Source organism: Carlito syrichta, unplaced genomic scaffold (genome assembly GCF_000164805.1).
Source record: "Carlito syrichta isolate Samal-C Ts95f unplaced genomic scaffold, Tarsius_syrichta-2.0.1 Scaffold153530, whole genome shotgun sequence".
Classification (NCBI taxonomy): Eukaryota; Metazoa; Chordata; class Mammalia; order Primates; family Tarsiidae; genus Carlito; species Carlito syrichta.
This window is the reverse complement of record NW_007097626.1, coordinates 139,840-155,143: the sequence shown is the minus strand read 5'-3', so window position 1 is coordinate 155,143 and position 15,304 is coordinate 139,840. Positions and strand designations below refer to the sequence as shown.

General features: G+C 46.2%; 1 protein-coding gene across 1 annotated transcript in view; it reads left to right on the top strand.

Moving 5' to 3' along the window:
- The window catches only part of CFAP61 (cilia and flagella associated protein 61), a 179,436-nt gene that overhangs the window by 29,825 nt on the left and 134,307 nt on the right, over window positions 1-15,304 (top strand). The window lies entirely within an intron of this gene.

Here is a 15,304-nt window from a genome sequence, read left to right as displayed (position 1 = left end):
AGACTTGTCTTGGGGCAGCTCCTCCAAGTCCCACATGTATTGATCTTTATACTTGTAAAATAAAAAATAAATTTGTATTTATTTTCGGATAGGTTGTAAATTTAGATGTGTGTAGAGACTGAAAGCAGATAGCAATTCTTTTCTCCCTGCCTCTTTGTTTTGGAGAACATCCAGCATACAGAGAGGTGGGGAGTACAATACAGAGCAGGGTTGCACAAGCTGCCGGGGTCTTTCTATTTTATTTTTATTAATGTACAATTTGCCATAGACTGACAGTTTTCAAAAAGTGAATTCCTGGAAAAATGAGATGAAAAAGCAGACAGACAAAATTCAAGTCCAGTTATTTTATTAGTAGCTTTAACAGATATAGAATTACCCTGTCAAATTGCTGTAGATGCTTCTAAATGCTCCTCAGCCTCAGAACTTACATCTTCACAGACCTGTAACAGTGTACGGGCACTTGTCCCAGACCACATGCCGGTGGCACTGAGATGCTATGTTCTCAGCGCCCTGTGGGTGATTGTCAGCTCTTGGCCAGTTTTGTGATCTTTAGTGTACCTCTTCACTGTTCTCCTATGTCATTCTGAAGCAAATCCCAGATACCTGTCACTTCATCTGTAGGTCACAGGTGTGCACTTAAGTAGCAGGGCCCACATACTCAAGAGAGGAGATGTGGCTGGGTTCTGCGGGAGGGCCTTGGGGATGGCTGTCAAGGTCACCTGTTTGCATGTGAACACCCTGGGAATGAACCCCTTGAGAACAAGAGCCCACACCCACACGTGTGGTGCAAAGATTGTGCCTTAAGGTTAGAGAGGGCAGCTACATGCTGTACCCACCACTGAAACACATGGCTTCCAGAGAACCAGGCTGATCCTGGTAGGAGAGCAGGGGACACAACACACAGGCACCCCAGACGTGCTACCTTGCAGCTTCTGTAGCAGATCAGGGTCAGCGTGAGAGATGCTGTACTTTTGTAGCCATTGCTGAGGCACCCTCGAGTGTGGCTAGACCAGGCCAGGAGAAGCCCTCGGGCTTCATGGCAGCCTGTGGTTCCTGTGTCTTCAGCCAATTCTCTGGTGGCATGGACAGTGGGACCGGGGCTGGAGGGAGCCAGAGCTGTTCACAGATGGCGAGAGCGTTGCTTGTCAGGACATGAGGGCACTCTGACCCCCACCCTGGGAATGTTCAGGAAGGTGACCTTGAGGCGAGCTGGAGTTCCAGGTGGAGGGAAGCTAGAGAAAACATTCTGTTTCACTTAAAATGATTCAGGCATTACTTCTCAGGCTGGTATGATTTGAAATCATTGCTTACATAAATAATCTTGACCGTGGTCATCTCTGTATGTGGTGCCCAGCAACACAGAACAGAGATGGATTGTTCAAACCCGGGGCTCAGGAAGACAGCCACTTAGCGGACAGGAGGGAACACAATGAGGCTGATGCGCGTTACCTACTGCTTGTGCCGCCGTGTCTGTTTAACCGTGAATTCTGACTGTTTAAGAAGCACTTCTGCGACTACTCGTTGTGCTGAAGCCTGAGAAGGTTTTTTTGTGAACATTTAGATTTAGAAAACAAGATTTAGTAACAATTTTAGAAATCTTAAAATCTTGATCAGAGGATTCTTTATCGAGGCTGCATTCCACATGAAATGGGTCTGGATGTTTAAAAGTTAAAATGCTAAATTATATTACTTAAAAAATTATCTTCCTCTTTTTAGCATGTTAGATGGTTGTAATGTTTCAGAGTGTCTGAGGCAAGTTGAGCTGAGTAGGATTTCTTAGAAGACATTTCTGCGGCATCCTCAATGCACTGTTTTCTTAGGAGAGCAGTAACTTGAGGCAGCTGAGCTGTGCAAGGTCGAGCGATTGTCATTATGTCCTGAATTTCTTTCTTCCTCTAAGGTTCACATTTTCCTGCCCCTCCTACCCTACTTCCAGCCTCATATGGGACCCTGAACACCTCACCACATCCATATCATTTCTCTTGCTGGCTGCTTACCTGCTATACCTTTTATCCTTTTTAGAGCATCTTGGAGTGATTGTCCAGTCCCTAGCTTTCACCTAGGAAGCCAATCTTCAAGGGAACAGATCACCCCAGGCATGAGTAATGGGATAGAAAGTGTTTCATCTCGGTGGGTTGCCAATTTGAATCTGGCACAAGGCAGCGGTGATTGAAATTCATCACTGCATGGTAGGGAAGTATGCCCTCCCTCCCCACCCAAGGCCCTTGTGGTTTCTGCCTGGTTTGGATGCTAGGTGTCTCTGCCACCGCACCTTCCCTATCGTTTCTATTAATTGACAGCCTACCCGGCTGCAGAAAGGATCTGGAAAACATAAATGATTTTCATCACAGATTTCAGAAGTGGGCCCCAGGGATCATCATAATATCTCCATGGTCAACCAGTGGAAATTCATGGATGAGAGAGATGGCTTTTTCCTGACCAAAACCATAATCTGCATGATAGACCTGGGAGATTCTTTTCTTAGCTTAACTGGGCGATCTTAGCCTGTGCATTTATATTCTGAGAGTTACTCTCATGGAAAAAAATTTTTTTTTTTTAATGAATCATTGTGGCCCACCTGCATAAGGGCTGTAGTCAGGGAAACACTCAACTTTTGACTGAATTAATTGAGTGTTAATTTAAGACTATGGAACAAGTTGCCCTACACTTACTTTGGGGGTGGGTATATATGCAAGCCTGGTTTCTTTCCTTCCTGCCTCTTACAGGGATTCAGATGACTGTGTCACCACATCTGCCTGCAAGGAGCTTCCAGTCTAGTTTCAGAATTAGCCTGGGATGGAAGAGGGTGGCGAAAACCCAGGAGAAAGAGCCACATGGAGATTAGGCCTGTGTCTGCAGAACTCCTGGGGAGGGAATGCCTTGGTATCTGGGGCACTGATTTCTTTCCAAGAGTGGGAGTTTACATAACTATTATTTGACACATTAAACTCCAGAAAGTCCGCTTTGAACTTAACCAGCCCCTATCCTTGCTGCAAAGTCAATAGACACTCCCTATCGCCCACTTCAATCTCAGGTCTTCATCTTGGTGTATAATGTTCATAGAATTGTAGTATGAACTCACCTCTTTCGCACGCACTTGCTCTCAGAATTTTCTGGGACTGAATCAACCCTTCCTCTTTCCTGAGGAGTCGTACTTTCTGAGTGATCAATGCCTGTTATTTTTTTCTGGTTGCTTATGAATGATGGCCTGATTAAATCTTGACTAATGACTTCTCTGGAGGCCTCCATTTGGGTTCTGTGGATTTGATTTCTCCACATCTCCCCTTTGTCCTTCTACAAAGAAAAATGATGGCTTATTTGACCCCTCCCCCTCAGAGCTAAGTGATGGCCCCACTTTTTTCTGGTATGTGATCTCTCAGGAAGATGTCACTGGCTGGCATTCAGTTACCCTTTGAATTGCCCCTTTTCATCTCGGCTGCTCTCCCCCAATCCAGCTATAATTACCATCTGATGGACTGTTACTGGATACTGTTTCACTTGTGCATCTGCTGCCCTAGGAAATTGCATTATTCTCCCATCACCTGCTAGATTTTCCCCAGCCTGATTGTTTCCCAGACTCTTCCTTAAACTTGGTGACTTTCACCACTGGTAGACTTCCCTTGGTTATATTTGTGGTTAGGGTATGTGGAGTATTTTTAAAATCAGCTCTTTGGCATCTCCTTGGTACAGGTGTCTAAAAATGCAAACCCATATTTCTTAGCATCATATAGACACTGATCATCATTAACATGACTAGGGGAGGAATATTTTCATGAAGTGAAATTAACCCACTTTAAGTCCTTACCATGAGTCGTTTGCTTTTTCAAGTCTCTTCTCTGCCCGTTCCTACGTGTTTTCACTGTCTATGGAAAATGCATTGTTTTCTGTTAGTGAACCTTATTCTCTATGGTTCTTAGAATAATTTACATACATTTCTTTATGGGCTTTTTTTTCTTTAGACAATATAAGTTTTATGGTCATTTCTTTCAGTTCTCTGAGCATGATCTAGTTTAATATAATATGTAGTATACAAGTATACATCAGAATAACATACACCAGTGATTTATTCTCGTTACTATCCTAATTTCTCCCTCTTAGAAGGCTACAAAGTAATACAAACGACTGCTGCTACTGTGATCACTAACACATGCTGAGCTCTTGCTGAAGGCTTCCGTGCATTATCTCATTTAAATCTCGCAGCAGTAATTGTCAGTCATCACTGCTGCTACCATCCTCAGTGTACTTGAAGAAAACACCTCCTTACTTGCAGGAAGGGCAGGTAGATGACCCATCCAAAGGCAAATATATTGACAGAGCTTCCAAGCCAGGCTGGAAGGTTGCTCAAACTCCTAGCTTTAACCACTTAAAGGTATATATACTTTCAAACTCAAAAGGCTACAGTATATATGCTTTCATACCCAAAAAGCTACAGTACTGATAGCTGTTGTGATTCATTCTAGGAAAACCATACCACAGAAAAGGAAAATGACTTGACATTGACCGTGTTGAACCTCCCAGATCTTTGGCACCAGAAGCTTACCCAAGAGGTGAGCCACAGATAATTGGCTCTTTCCCAGTGCAGTTTGCATTTTCCTCTTGGCTGAGTCATCTACTCTTGGGTCTGATCCGGTGCCAACCTTACCCTGTCTGGCCTGGGATAGGAAGGAGCAGACATAAGGGTCTGGGTTGGTGTGACAGGGTCAGTTTTGGGACACCAGCTTATCCAGGCTATCTGCAGCTTTCTCTCTCTCTCTCTCTCTCTCTCTCTCTCTTTCTGTTGGATCAGTTGTTATCAACCTTTTGGAATTATGGTGGCAGCTGCTGGGAAAGGAGGAACAAAATTATAATCCTATATGGAGGTTACATTATAAATCTCTCAAGACTCAATTCCAGGTTTATGTGACTTCATAGTGTTCTTAGAAAGTACTCAAGTAAATGCCCATCAGATGAGTGACTGAAGGTTTATTTGTGGGTGGGATGAGTGGACAGGATGTGGATTAGTAGCATGATTGACAAGCCCTGGAAATCGTTAGAAATTGGGCTATGATAGGTGGCAAGATGAAGCTTTAGTGGGTGACAAGAAAGACACTGGGATAAGTAATGTCTTAACATCTCAGTATTGTCACAAGGTGACCCTACATCATCTCCTTATTCTCCAGAGTAGATATTGTAGGACAGTCTGCCCCCCTTGACAGCTTCACTGTGATATAAATCATATGTATACACCACACAATTCACCCATTTAAATTGTACAATGCAAAGGTTTATAGTATATTCATGGAGTTGTGCAACCATCACCACGATCTAATTTTAGAACACTTTTTTCACCCAAAAAAGAAAACTGTACCCACTGGCAATCACTCCTTCTTCCCTGGCCTTCTCCCCCAGCCCCAGGCAACTACCTGTCTCCTTTCTATCTCTATGAATTTACCTATTCTAGATGTTTCATACAAACAGAATCAGACAATGTGTAGTGTTTAGTGACTGGCCCCCTAGCATGTTTTCATGGTGCTTTCATGTAGTAGCATGTGTCTGTCCATTGTTCCTTTTTATCGTTGTATATCCTATTGTACAGATCATAATACATCTTATTTGTCCCTTCGGCAGTTTATAGATTTGAGTTGTTTCCACTGTGAATAATTTTGTTGTTGTGAAAATTTGCACACAGATTTTTAGGTGGATATAGTTTTTCTCTTGGGTGTCTATACCTAGGAGCGGAATTGCTGGGCCATATGGTAACTCTGTGTTTAATATTTTGAGGTGCTGTCAAATTATTTTCCAAAGTGTCTGCAGCATTTTACATTTGTTAGTTGTTGAGTCAGATCCAGCATTCTGACCAGGGAGTGATAAAGGGCTGGTCAACTTGAGGCCTTTGCTGGGCAGCAGACCTAACTGTTCATTAGTTTCAGGAACTGGACTTTCTAGCGCTTGGAGAGAGCTTTATATACACAGTTTAGGCTATGTTGCTAATAAAAGCTCCGGTTCTTTTGAATGCAGAGGTTTTCCTATAATAAAATCTCTCCTTTCCTTCCCTGCTTCACCCTTTCTGGCTCAGCAGCCTCTTGTGACCCCACACAGACATTTAGGGGAGCTTGGGCACTGAAGGAAACGCCCATCCGAACACAGGAGTGGGTTGGAGTTCTTCCTGTATTTTTACGCCGCCAGCATGTCCTTTGTTCGGTCCACCTTTAGTAATGCTATTGCTCTTTAAAAGAGCCACCACTGCTCCCAACAGAAAAGAAAAAAATCCTGAGGCTTTCTCGGATGCTGATCGGGTTCTGCCACAGCCCAGTAGGACGAAAACAAATGCATTCTTCTCCCCACAGAGCCAGGGTAATGAGTGCCACAGAGGTCCAGAAGGGCCTCCGGATGCAGCAGCTGCCTACATGAGCTCTGGAAGGCCGTGGCCCAGCACGGCTCCTGGTGGGCCCGAGTTCTTGGGCAGGAACTGGCCTTCACGGCTAAGTGGCTGCTTCAGAATCTGCCTTCAGGGAGGGAGGAATGGCTGCCCAACATGAGGCTCTGCTTTGTGTATTTTAAAGTAGCTGGGGATATAAAATGACAAAGGGGACGATTAGAGCCGCAGATGCTGACGGGAGGGGGGGGTGTGTTTATATCTTTCCTCTTGATTAAAAATAAATGTGTCATAACAATAGCAGTATGTATTTATGGTAGAAATGATAGGAAAACAATAGAAGGAGAAAAATCAATAAAACCTGCATGCCTCCTATCTATAGATTACTTTAGTTAATATTTGGGTATTTTCACTTCCAGATAATTTTATATGCAGTTAAACATCAGATTGTATGTACACAGTGCCTTGTGACATCCCTCTTTACTTGCTGTGGCAGGACTGTCTTTGCACGTTGCTAAGTGTCCTCAAGTGTGGCTTTAATGGCCTCCAGTTTTCCTTCAACTGGTAATCCCTCAATGCAGCAATGGAGTGGACCCAGTGAGTCCTCTGTGTCCCAGGCTCCATGTCACCTCCTTTCATGGGTAGGTACCACCCCTCATTCTCACAGAAGTCTGAGTGTCATCTTCATTTTGTAGTGGGGGAAACTGAGGCTAGGAGAGGTTTGATAGTGCAAGTGAACACTGAGTCAGCAGGACTTGGAATCATCATGAAGTCACTGGCTTCTGTCTCCCGTCACCCTGTATGTTCAGTGTGAATGGGCTTTCTTCTGCAGCCAAATGGAAAGTGGGCAAGTCCTGGGGCTTCTCTGGTCAATTCTAGGTAATTAAGGCCATGCAGGTCACTTCAAGTCACAATATGTAATCTTAATTCCATAAAATGTCCAATTTCATCTGATGTAATAATTGAAATTCAGTTTCCACCCAGACTTAGAACCTCTTTCCAGCCCTGCTGCTGAATGTCCCTCTGAAGCAGGAGCCCACAGCTGGTGAGGGAAGGATGAGGTCTCGCCTCTTTTCCAGTCTCACATGCCCCTTCCACTTAACTAGCATTTATATCACTTATTCATATTTAGTGCTTTTTTTTTTTAAAGCCTGTTAGTGTCTGGTCCTTCTGAGATTGAGGTTAGGGCAGAGAGGAACGGTTGAGGCAGCAGGCAAGTCTGAGCTCGGCTATGACTATCATAAGACAACCCTACTCTGCTGGCTCGACCCCTCTTCCATAGCATGTGTCTAGTTTCTTCAGGGATGCCTGTCCCTGGAGACCTCTTCCCAGCATTCCCATAATGCAGGTGATGCAGTTCTCCAGTGCTGACACCTGAGTCTTACTCGTGCCTCAAGGTGGTCTGTTGGAAGGACCTACAGGAAAAGCTTGTGCTTCCATGGTCAGCAGACACTGTCTTGCAGGCCACCGGCCCTTGTGCAGGCCACCTGGCCTGCCCTTCGGCTCCCTCAACAGCAACTGGGGCGCCCATTGTGCCCCTGAGGTTACTCAGGCAGGGGCTACACATGGTCCACTGTGTCCACCGTCTGGAAGAGACTCATGTGAGGCTCTTGGAGGGCCCTCTAGTTAGAAAGTCACACCCCTTCTGTGACTTGAGGTCAAAGACAAGGCACCTCCCATCTCTCCTCTTAGGGAGGGGGTTCAAGGGACTCAGAGCACAGGAATAGTTCTCCCTGAAAAAAAATTTCTAGAAAACCCTCTCTTATGTTGTGGTAGGATTTTATAGAGAGTCGGGACATCGAGGTCAGGAAGCAGTTTTATTTGTGCTGGCACCTGCTCAGCGGATTCACATCCAAAGGCTGAGCCTGAGCACAGGGGAGCATTGCCTTTTATACATTTTTAGCTTCTTTGTCCCCCCATAAAGCTTACATATTAGTAACATACATTTTAATTGGATGTTTCACAGCTCAAGTTTGCAGTGGAGTTACATATGCACACTAAGATTGGGGGCTACATTCTTTCCTAACATAAATCTTCCAAGAAAGTTCTTATCTTATGGTGCTAGAAGGACTTGCTCATTATTCTGGGAAGGCTTTTATCATACTGTACTAAGAGGGCTCCTGTTTATCCTGGAAAGGCCTTCTTATTAGGCTTGGGGGAAGGGCTACCTGCCTCAGTGTGTTCACCTGACCCTTAGGGGTTTAAAAGGCATTCAACCTCCACTTGAGCTTGCCTGCTGACTTTGCCATTTTTATGAGAGGCTCCTTTGGAATGTGGCATCTACTATCTTCATGCCTCAATGTCCTACTTCACTTTCACTTCACCAGGTCCACACAGCTGTTGAGTTGGGGCTCTGGAATGAAGTCTGACAATAGATCCCATGGTTCACCATGGCTGTTTGTAGCCGATTCCTTCATGTTGGTCATTTAAGTTTTATTTTGTTGTTTGTTTGTTTGTTTTTTGAGTTGGAGCCTCACTCTGTTGCCCAGGCTGGAGTGCAGCGGCATATTCACAGTCACTGCAACCTCGACCTGCTGGGCTCAAGCCATTCTTCTGCCTCAACCTTGCATGTAGCTGGAACCACAGGTGTGTGCCAACATGCCTAGCTAATTTTTGGATTTATTGTAGAGACGAGGTCTCGCCAAGTTGCCTAGGCTGGTCTCAAACCCGTGGGCTCAGGCAATCCTTTTGTCTCCACCTCCCAAAGTGCTGGGATGACAGGCATGAGCCATCGTGCCAGGCTGGTCATTTAAGTTATCAAAAGTTATATCATTATAAACAATGCTACCACATCCATCCTTATTATTTTTCAGTACATTTGTGATGATTTCCTTTGAATAAATTCCTATAAATGATATTGCTAGGTCAAAGGTAAAGCTACTATCTCTTTAATCCAAGAGCATGGGGTTTTAGAATTTTGAAATGAAAACTGGTGATTCCTGACTTTTAAAAGATGGTTTCTCTTGCAATGTGTTGCTTTATCCAAGAAACATGCAGAGTGCAGAGACATTTGGTGAGCCCCTTTTCTATTCAGACACAGACTTTTAAGACAGGTAGGTGATCAGGACTGCGAATGGCAAGTCTTATTTTCCTGTTCTCCTTCAACTCCACTAAGTCTCTTAAGTCTTCTTTTCACCTGAGGGGAGTAAAACTCATCTCCATCAATTCCAGGTAAATGTACCTGTTTAATGTTTACATTGAGTTCGTTTGGGGATTTTCTCTCTTTTATTTTTTGGGGGGATGGGGTAGGGAAGACATCTAAGGTCTCAGGAGCTCATGGATACAGAGGGTCATGGAACCGAGGAGGGCAGGGAGGAGGCTGGTGGGGGGTGGTCTGCTATGTGGGTAGTGCCTGTCCTCACAGCATCCTGAGTTTCAGAACTCAGCTTTGTCCCCAGGCACTGTGGTCCCTTGTCCTGGCATCCCAGCCCCAGCCAGCTCAGTGCTTCCAGTAGGACCCTCCCTTTTCACAGCCTTGAGGCCTGTTTGGGGTGGTCTGGCATCCCACTCTGACCTGCCTAAAGCTCCCTCTACCATCTCCATGGGACTCCTCAGGATGAGGTGCAAGGGAGTCTTCCAGGGCCTTTGTGGGGATTCCAACCCTTTCTTCCACTTTTCTGGCCCTAAGCAGAGGGAGGGAGTGGTCTGTGCTGCGTTGATTTATCTTTCTTTCCCTCTGCCGTTCCTCCATCTTCCCATCTTCAGACAGAGGGCTCTGCTGGCCCACATGGTCTTCTGAAATGTTGTTTGAGGCATCAGCTCTGACTTTCGATATAATACTCAGGCTTTTAAGGCTCAAAACTCTTCTTGCAACCTGTTATCTGCCTGAAAATGAAAAAGCCTGTTATCTGCCTGGTATATTTGTTCTCCAGGGTGTGTCTGTCCAAAGGCCTGGTGTCCCTTGGCTGCTGCCTGAGGCATCAGGGGGTCAGGGGAGTCAACAGGACTTGGCAGGAATGACATACATCTGTTAATACAAAATAGTGCTCCACCACAAGGACAGCACCGACACACATGAACCACAGACTAAGGAGGCCCTGTGTGGGACTGGCCGACTCCCTTGGCCCATCGAGAGTTACAGAAACACGATTCCATTCATTAGGAAGTGACTGTGTGCCATAGATGTGTATATTATAAAGTGTCATAAGTCTACCTTTTAGTTAAAATTTGTACGTGTTATATCCTGTTACTAAATTCTAGTTTAAAGGATGGAATGCACTTTCTAGAAAGATGTAAAAGAGCAGGAAAAGCAACCCAACACCTAGAAAGGTTTTACTTTAAACTGAACTCGTGCAGATGAAAAACCTCCCACAACTTAGTGATTTTCACAACGCAGGTTGGCTTTAGTTGTCAGGATTTACACCCTCCCCGAATCTAGAGGGAAAGTGGCATTTGAGTTCATGGCAAAGGATTTAGTGGACACAGCCTGACTGTCTGGAGGCTGGTCTTCCTGTGGAGGGCTGCCCCTTGCCGGCTTGCCCAGGGAGCACAACGTGAAGGCATAGTGTGAGGGAGCATGGTGTGAGTGGGCATAGTATGAGGGAGCGTGGCACGAGAGAGCACGATGAGAGGGAGTACGGTGTTTGGGAGCGTGGCATGAGGGAGTACAGTGGAGCACGGCATGAGGGAGCACAGTGGGAGCACAGCATGAGGGAGCTTGGTGTTTGGGAGCACAGCACGAGGGAGCATGGTGTGAGGAAGCACAGTGTGAGGGGGCATGGTGTTTGGGAGCACAGTGTTTGGGAGCATGGCATGAGGGAGCACGGTGTTTGGGAGCACTGTGTGCCCTTCACCTGTGCGCCACCTCATTGGAGAAGCAACTTGATGTCCTCAGTCTCCAGTTCTCCACCTGCCCTCGTGCTCTCCAGGATTGAATCCCCATCAGTATCAAAATCTTTTTTTACCCTGAATATTGCCGAGTGAAGATTACTGATGTCGTTATCACCATAGTCACTATCTTAATCAGCAAGAAGGAAACAAAAAGAATGACTAAAAACAGAGAAAAATTAAATGAGGTATGAGAACAGAATGGGGCCGTTGAGATTTTTATTGCTCCTAGTTGAGATACAAAGCATGTCTCAGTCACCATGCAGGCAGGTGAGCTGCTGGGCGTGGACACCGTGGTCGCAAACCTGAAGGACACACTGCACTGCGCCTCTGCTTCTCAGGCCGTCCAGCCATGTCCCGGGGTTGGCTTGTTTGGTTTTGCTTTTTCCTATAGTCCAGTGTGTTCAAATGATCACCATGGTAGTCACTGGCACTGCAGGCTTTATGGTCACTGAGGTGTTTACCAGACAGAGCCGTGCTTCCAGGCACTCTCTGGTCACCATGGCGAAGCTCCCCTCCCTACAGCCACCCACACACCCTCACCCACCGCCCATAGGGTGAGGCTTCCATAGAACAAGGAACTAGCAGTTGAAGTCGATTCTTTTTTTCTTTTTTTTGAGTTGGAGTCTCTCTGTTGCCCAGACTGGAGTGCAGTGGCCACTCCCGGCCACTGCAGCCTTGACTTGCTGGGCTCCAGCGATCCTTCAGCCTCAGCCTTCCAAGTAGCTGAAACTACAGATGCGCGCTACCATGCCCAGCTAATTGTTTTGATTTATTGTAGAGACGAGGTCTCGCCAAGTTGCCCAGGTGGGTCTCGAACCCGCAGGCTCAGGCAATTCACTTACCTCAGCCTCCCAAAGTGCGGGATTACAGGCTGAGTCACCAAGCCTGGCTTGAAGCCAATTCTTAAGTGGAATCAAGTATCGTCTGTCACAAATCACAGTCGAGGAAGTTCCAAAGTTGGTGTGACAGTGTCCCATAGGATTGTATACCATAGACAAGTACTTTCATTTGCTACCAGATGACATCGATCCCCACACACTGGGTGTGTTGGTAGGGCCTGGGCTGGTGGTCCCCTCAGGCCATGTGACTTCTAACAGCTCACCTTCCTGTCCACCCTTACAGGGCAGATGGGGGATACAAACCCCAGCCCCAATTCCAAAGAAGCTTCAGGTCCTTCATAATCACTTGCACCTAATGAATCTCTGTCTCTGTCTCTCTCTGTCTCTCTCTTCCCCTCTCTTCCTCCTTGCCTCCCTCCCTCCCTCTCCCTTCCCCCTCTCCCTCTCTCCCTCTTTTCCTCCCTTTCTCCCTCCTTCTCCCCTTTCTTTCCTCCCCTCTCCTCCTCTCCCCCACCCCTCTCTCCCCTCTCCCCCCTCCATTCCCCCCATTCTCTTACACACACCATATATATACCTACACACACACATACAAAACACACACAATCCCCATTCACATATGCTCCTAGAGAAGCACTCATATCCCACTTTCCAAGCACATCTGTCTGTCATCACTTCCCAGAGTGCAGTGCATGGGTGACAATGGCCTGATTCCAGGCCTCTGTGACCCGCCTCTGCCTCCCTATGAGCCAGGTTGTTCCACCAGAAGCCAAGGGGTTTACTGCTCCCTGAGCCTGCTCCCCGCACCCCCAGCATTGTTCTGGCTGTCTTTTGTTTTGTCTGGTCCTGGGCCTGGTTTGTACCTGCCCTTCAAGTGAGAGGGAGCCTCTGCCCTCCTCTTCCCCATCTGCCATGGGGGAGGCCCCCGGGTTGGTCACCCCCTACTCCTGCCCGACAGGCTCTTCTGCCCAAGCCAATGGTCCAGAGGCTGTTCTGCACTGAAGGCAAGGAAGTTGGGAGGTGGAGAATTAATTCACATCATTTGTTCAGTCAGCATTTGTGTGTGCTGACCACGTGGTGGGCTCTGTCCAGTGCTCTGGGGGCACAACCACAAAGAGGTAGACATATCCCTGCCTCACAGGCCTTGCCTTCTAGAGGGGACAGCAGACAAGAGTCAGGCAGACCAGGATGCACATGTCAGGGGGGCAGCAAGTACCCTCCAGAGGAAGGTGGGGTGGGGCGGGGCAGCAGGGGTGGAAAGACCCTTCTTATAAGGTCATTGAAGCCAAGGCCTGCTGCCACTTCTTCCTTCAGAACCCCAGAAACCATGGCACTGGAAGCCCACTCTTCACCCCTGTGAGCCTTCCCCTCCCGTGGGCAGGCTTACACACACACCCAGCCCACATAGCACTGGTGCATCTTTCTTTTTTGTGAGTCGGGGTCTTACTCTTTTGCCCAAGCTGAAGTGCAGTGGCATGATTCAGTTCACCACAGCCTTGACCTCCTAGGCTCAGGTGATCTTCTGCCTCTGCCTCCCCAGTGGCTGGAATTACAGGCATGTACCACCATGCTCAGCTAATTTTTCTGATTTTTTGTAGAGACAATGTCTTATTATGTTGCCCAGGCTGTTCTTGAATTCCTGGACTCAAGCAGTCTTCCCGCCTTGGAAAAATAATTTCATAATTATTTAAAATGTATTCCATGCAAGAAGCCTGTCAGATGCATTAAAACATTTAAAATATGTTCTTAAAACAAACCTTACCATTCTTTGGAAGCTTGTATAGTTTGCTCAAAGTAGAATTAGAGATATGTGTGACTGTAACTCTCCTTGAAACGATGATTTCTAATTCTTTTTAAGAGGGGAGAAAACAAACCAGTGACCTCAGCATCTGAATATAGAATTTCAGGTATTTAAATGTTTAGAAAAGGTGGAATATTTTACCTACATGGCAGTTGGCCTCCCAGGAATTCCCAGAGAGGACACTGTATCTGTTTAAGAAGAAAATGACAAAGTAACTGCCATTTTGAAGACTCTACTTGACAGATGTGTAGAGTATAGAAATCTATGTATTATTAAATAATTCTTTTTAATATGCTCAAGAATAAGCAATTTGTAAACCTGTTTACGTTTTCACCATCTGGGTGCATTCTGTCACCCATCTGTTTCATGTAATTATGTAATTATCAATACAAGGAAAGAATAGGTGATATAATTAACAAGAAAAACTGATCCACACTGAAGAGGAAAAATGACATGCATCTGTTGAATGGCTTTTTGTTTCTCCCTTCATTGTTAACTGTTTTTTTCACACCCTCCAGGAGAGCTGTTTTTGCCATGGCGTGCAACCTCTCTCTCTCTCTCTCTCTCTCTCTCTCTCTGTCTCTCTCTCTCTCTCTCTCTCTCTCTCTCTCTCACACACACACACATACACACACACACACACGGAGGCAGAACGATTCATAAAGTATTATGGGAGTGACCCAATTTTGAAAGAAACTAGCAAGGCCTTCTTGGAGTTAGTCATTGATTCTCTACCTCTGGGAAAACCCTGATAGTCACTTCTGGAAGATGTAATATAGCAGCTAGAACTCTAGGAAATACGTAAATTAATGAGTGACAGATGGAAGGACAGGACAGTATGGGGACCTTTCATAGGATATTGGATAGAGAAACTGCTTTAGAAAAATTCCCGTACTTGCAGCTTTCATTTTAGAATCGAGGCTCAAGCAATATCTGTTATGTCATAATAGTACTGCAGTTCCTGAGGGTTGTGTTAACTTCCGAGTTATTCACTGAAGTTAGTCCTTGGGGAGCTCCATTGGGTAATGGAGACTGGTGGGCACATAGATGGAAGGTAGGTGACTTTCTTACCCCACAACAACATGGGGGAACGTGGCTGTCCACTCCTGTCTCACCCAGGCAGCTCCACAGTTCTCCCTCTGAGACTTGGGACCAGCAGCACATGTGTATCCAAGGAGGATCACAGTGACATAGATTCCAGTGACCCCTGCCTCAGGCCCTCTGTTGATCCCTAGACTGGGTTCCCCGAAGGATGAACACAATCAGTCAAGGTTCTGCTCAACACCGGAGGAAGCTGTCACTGGAGATACACGATCTTGACCAAGACACCAAAGAAGAGGTGGCACACCCAGCCCCATCTAGACAGTAGTGACCATGAAAGATGAAGACACAAAATCCGAACACTCCCTTCCATGGATTCAAAATTCGGAGCAGGGCTCGTGTCCCTCCCTCCTCTCCTTCTACGGCCTACCCTCCCACAGC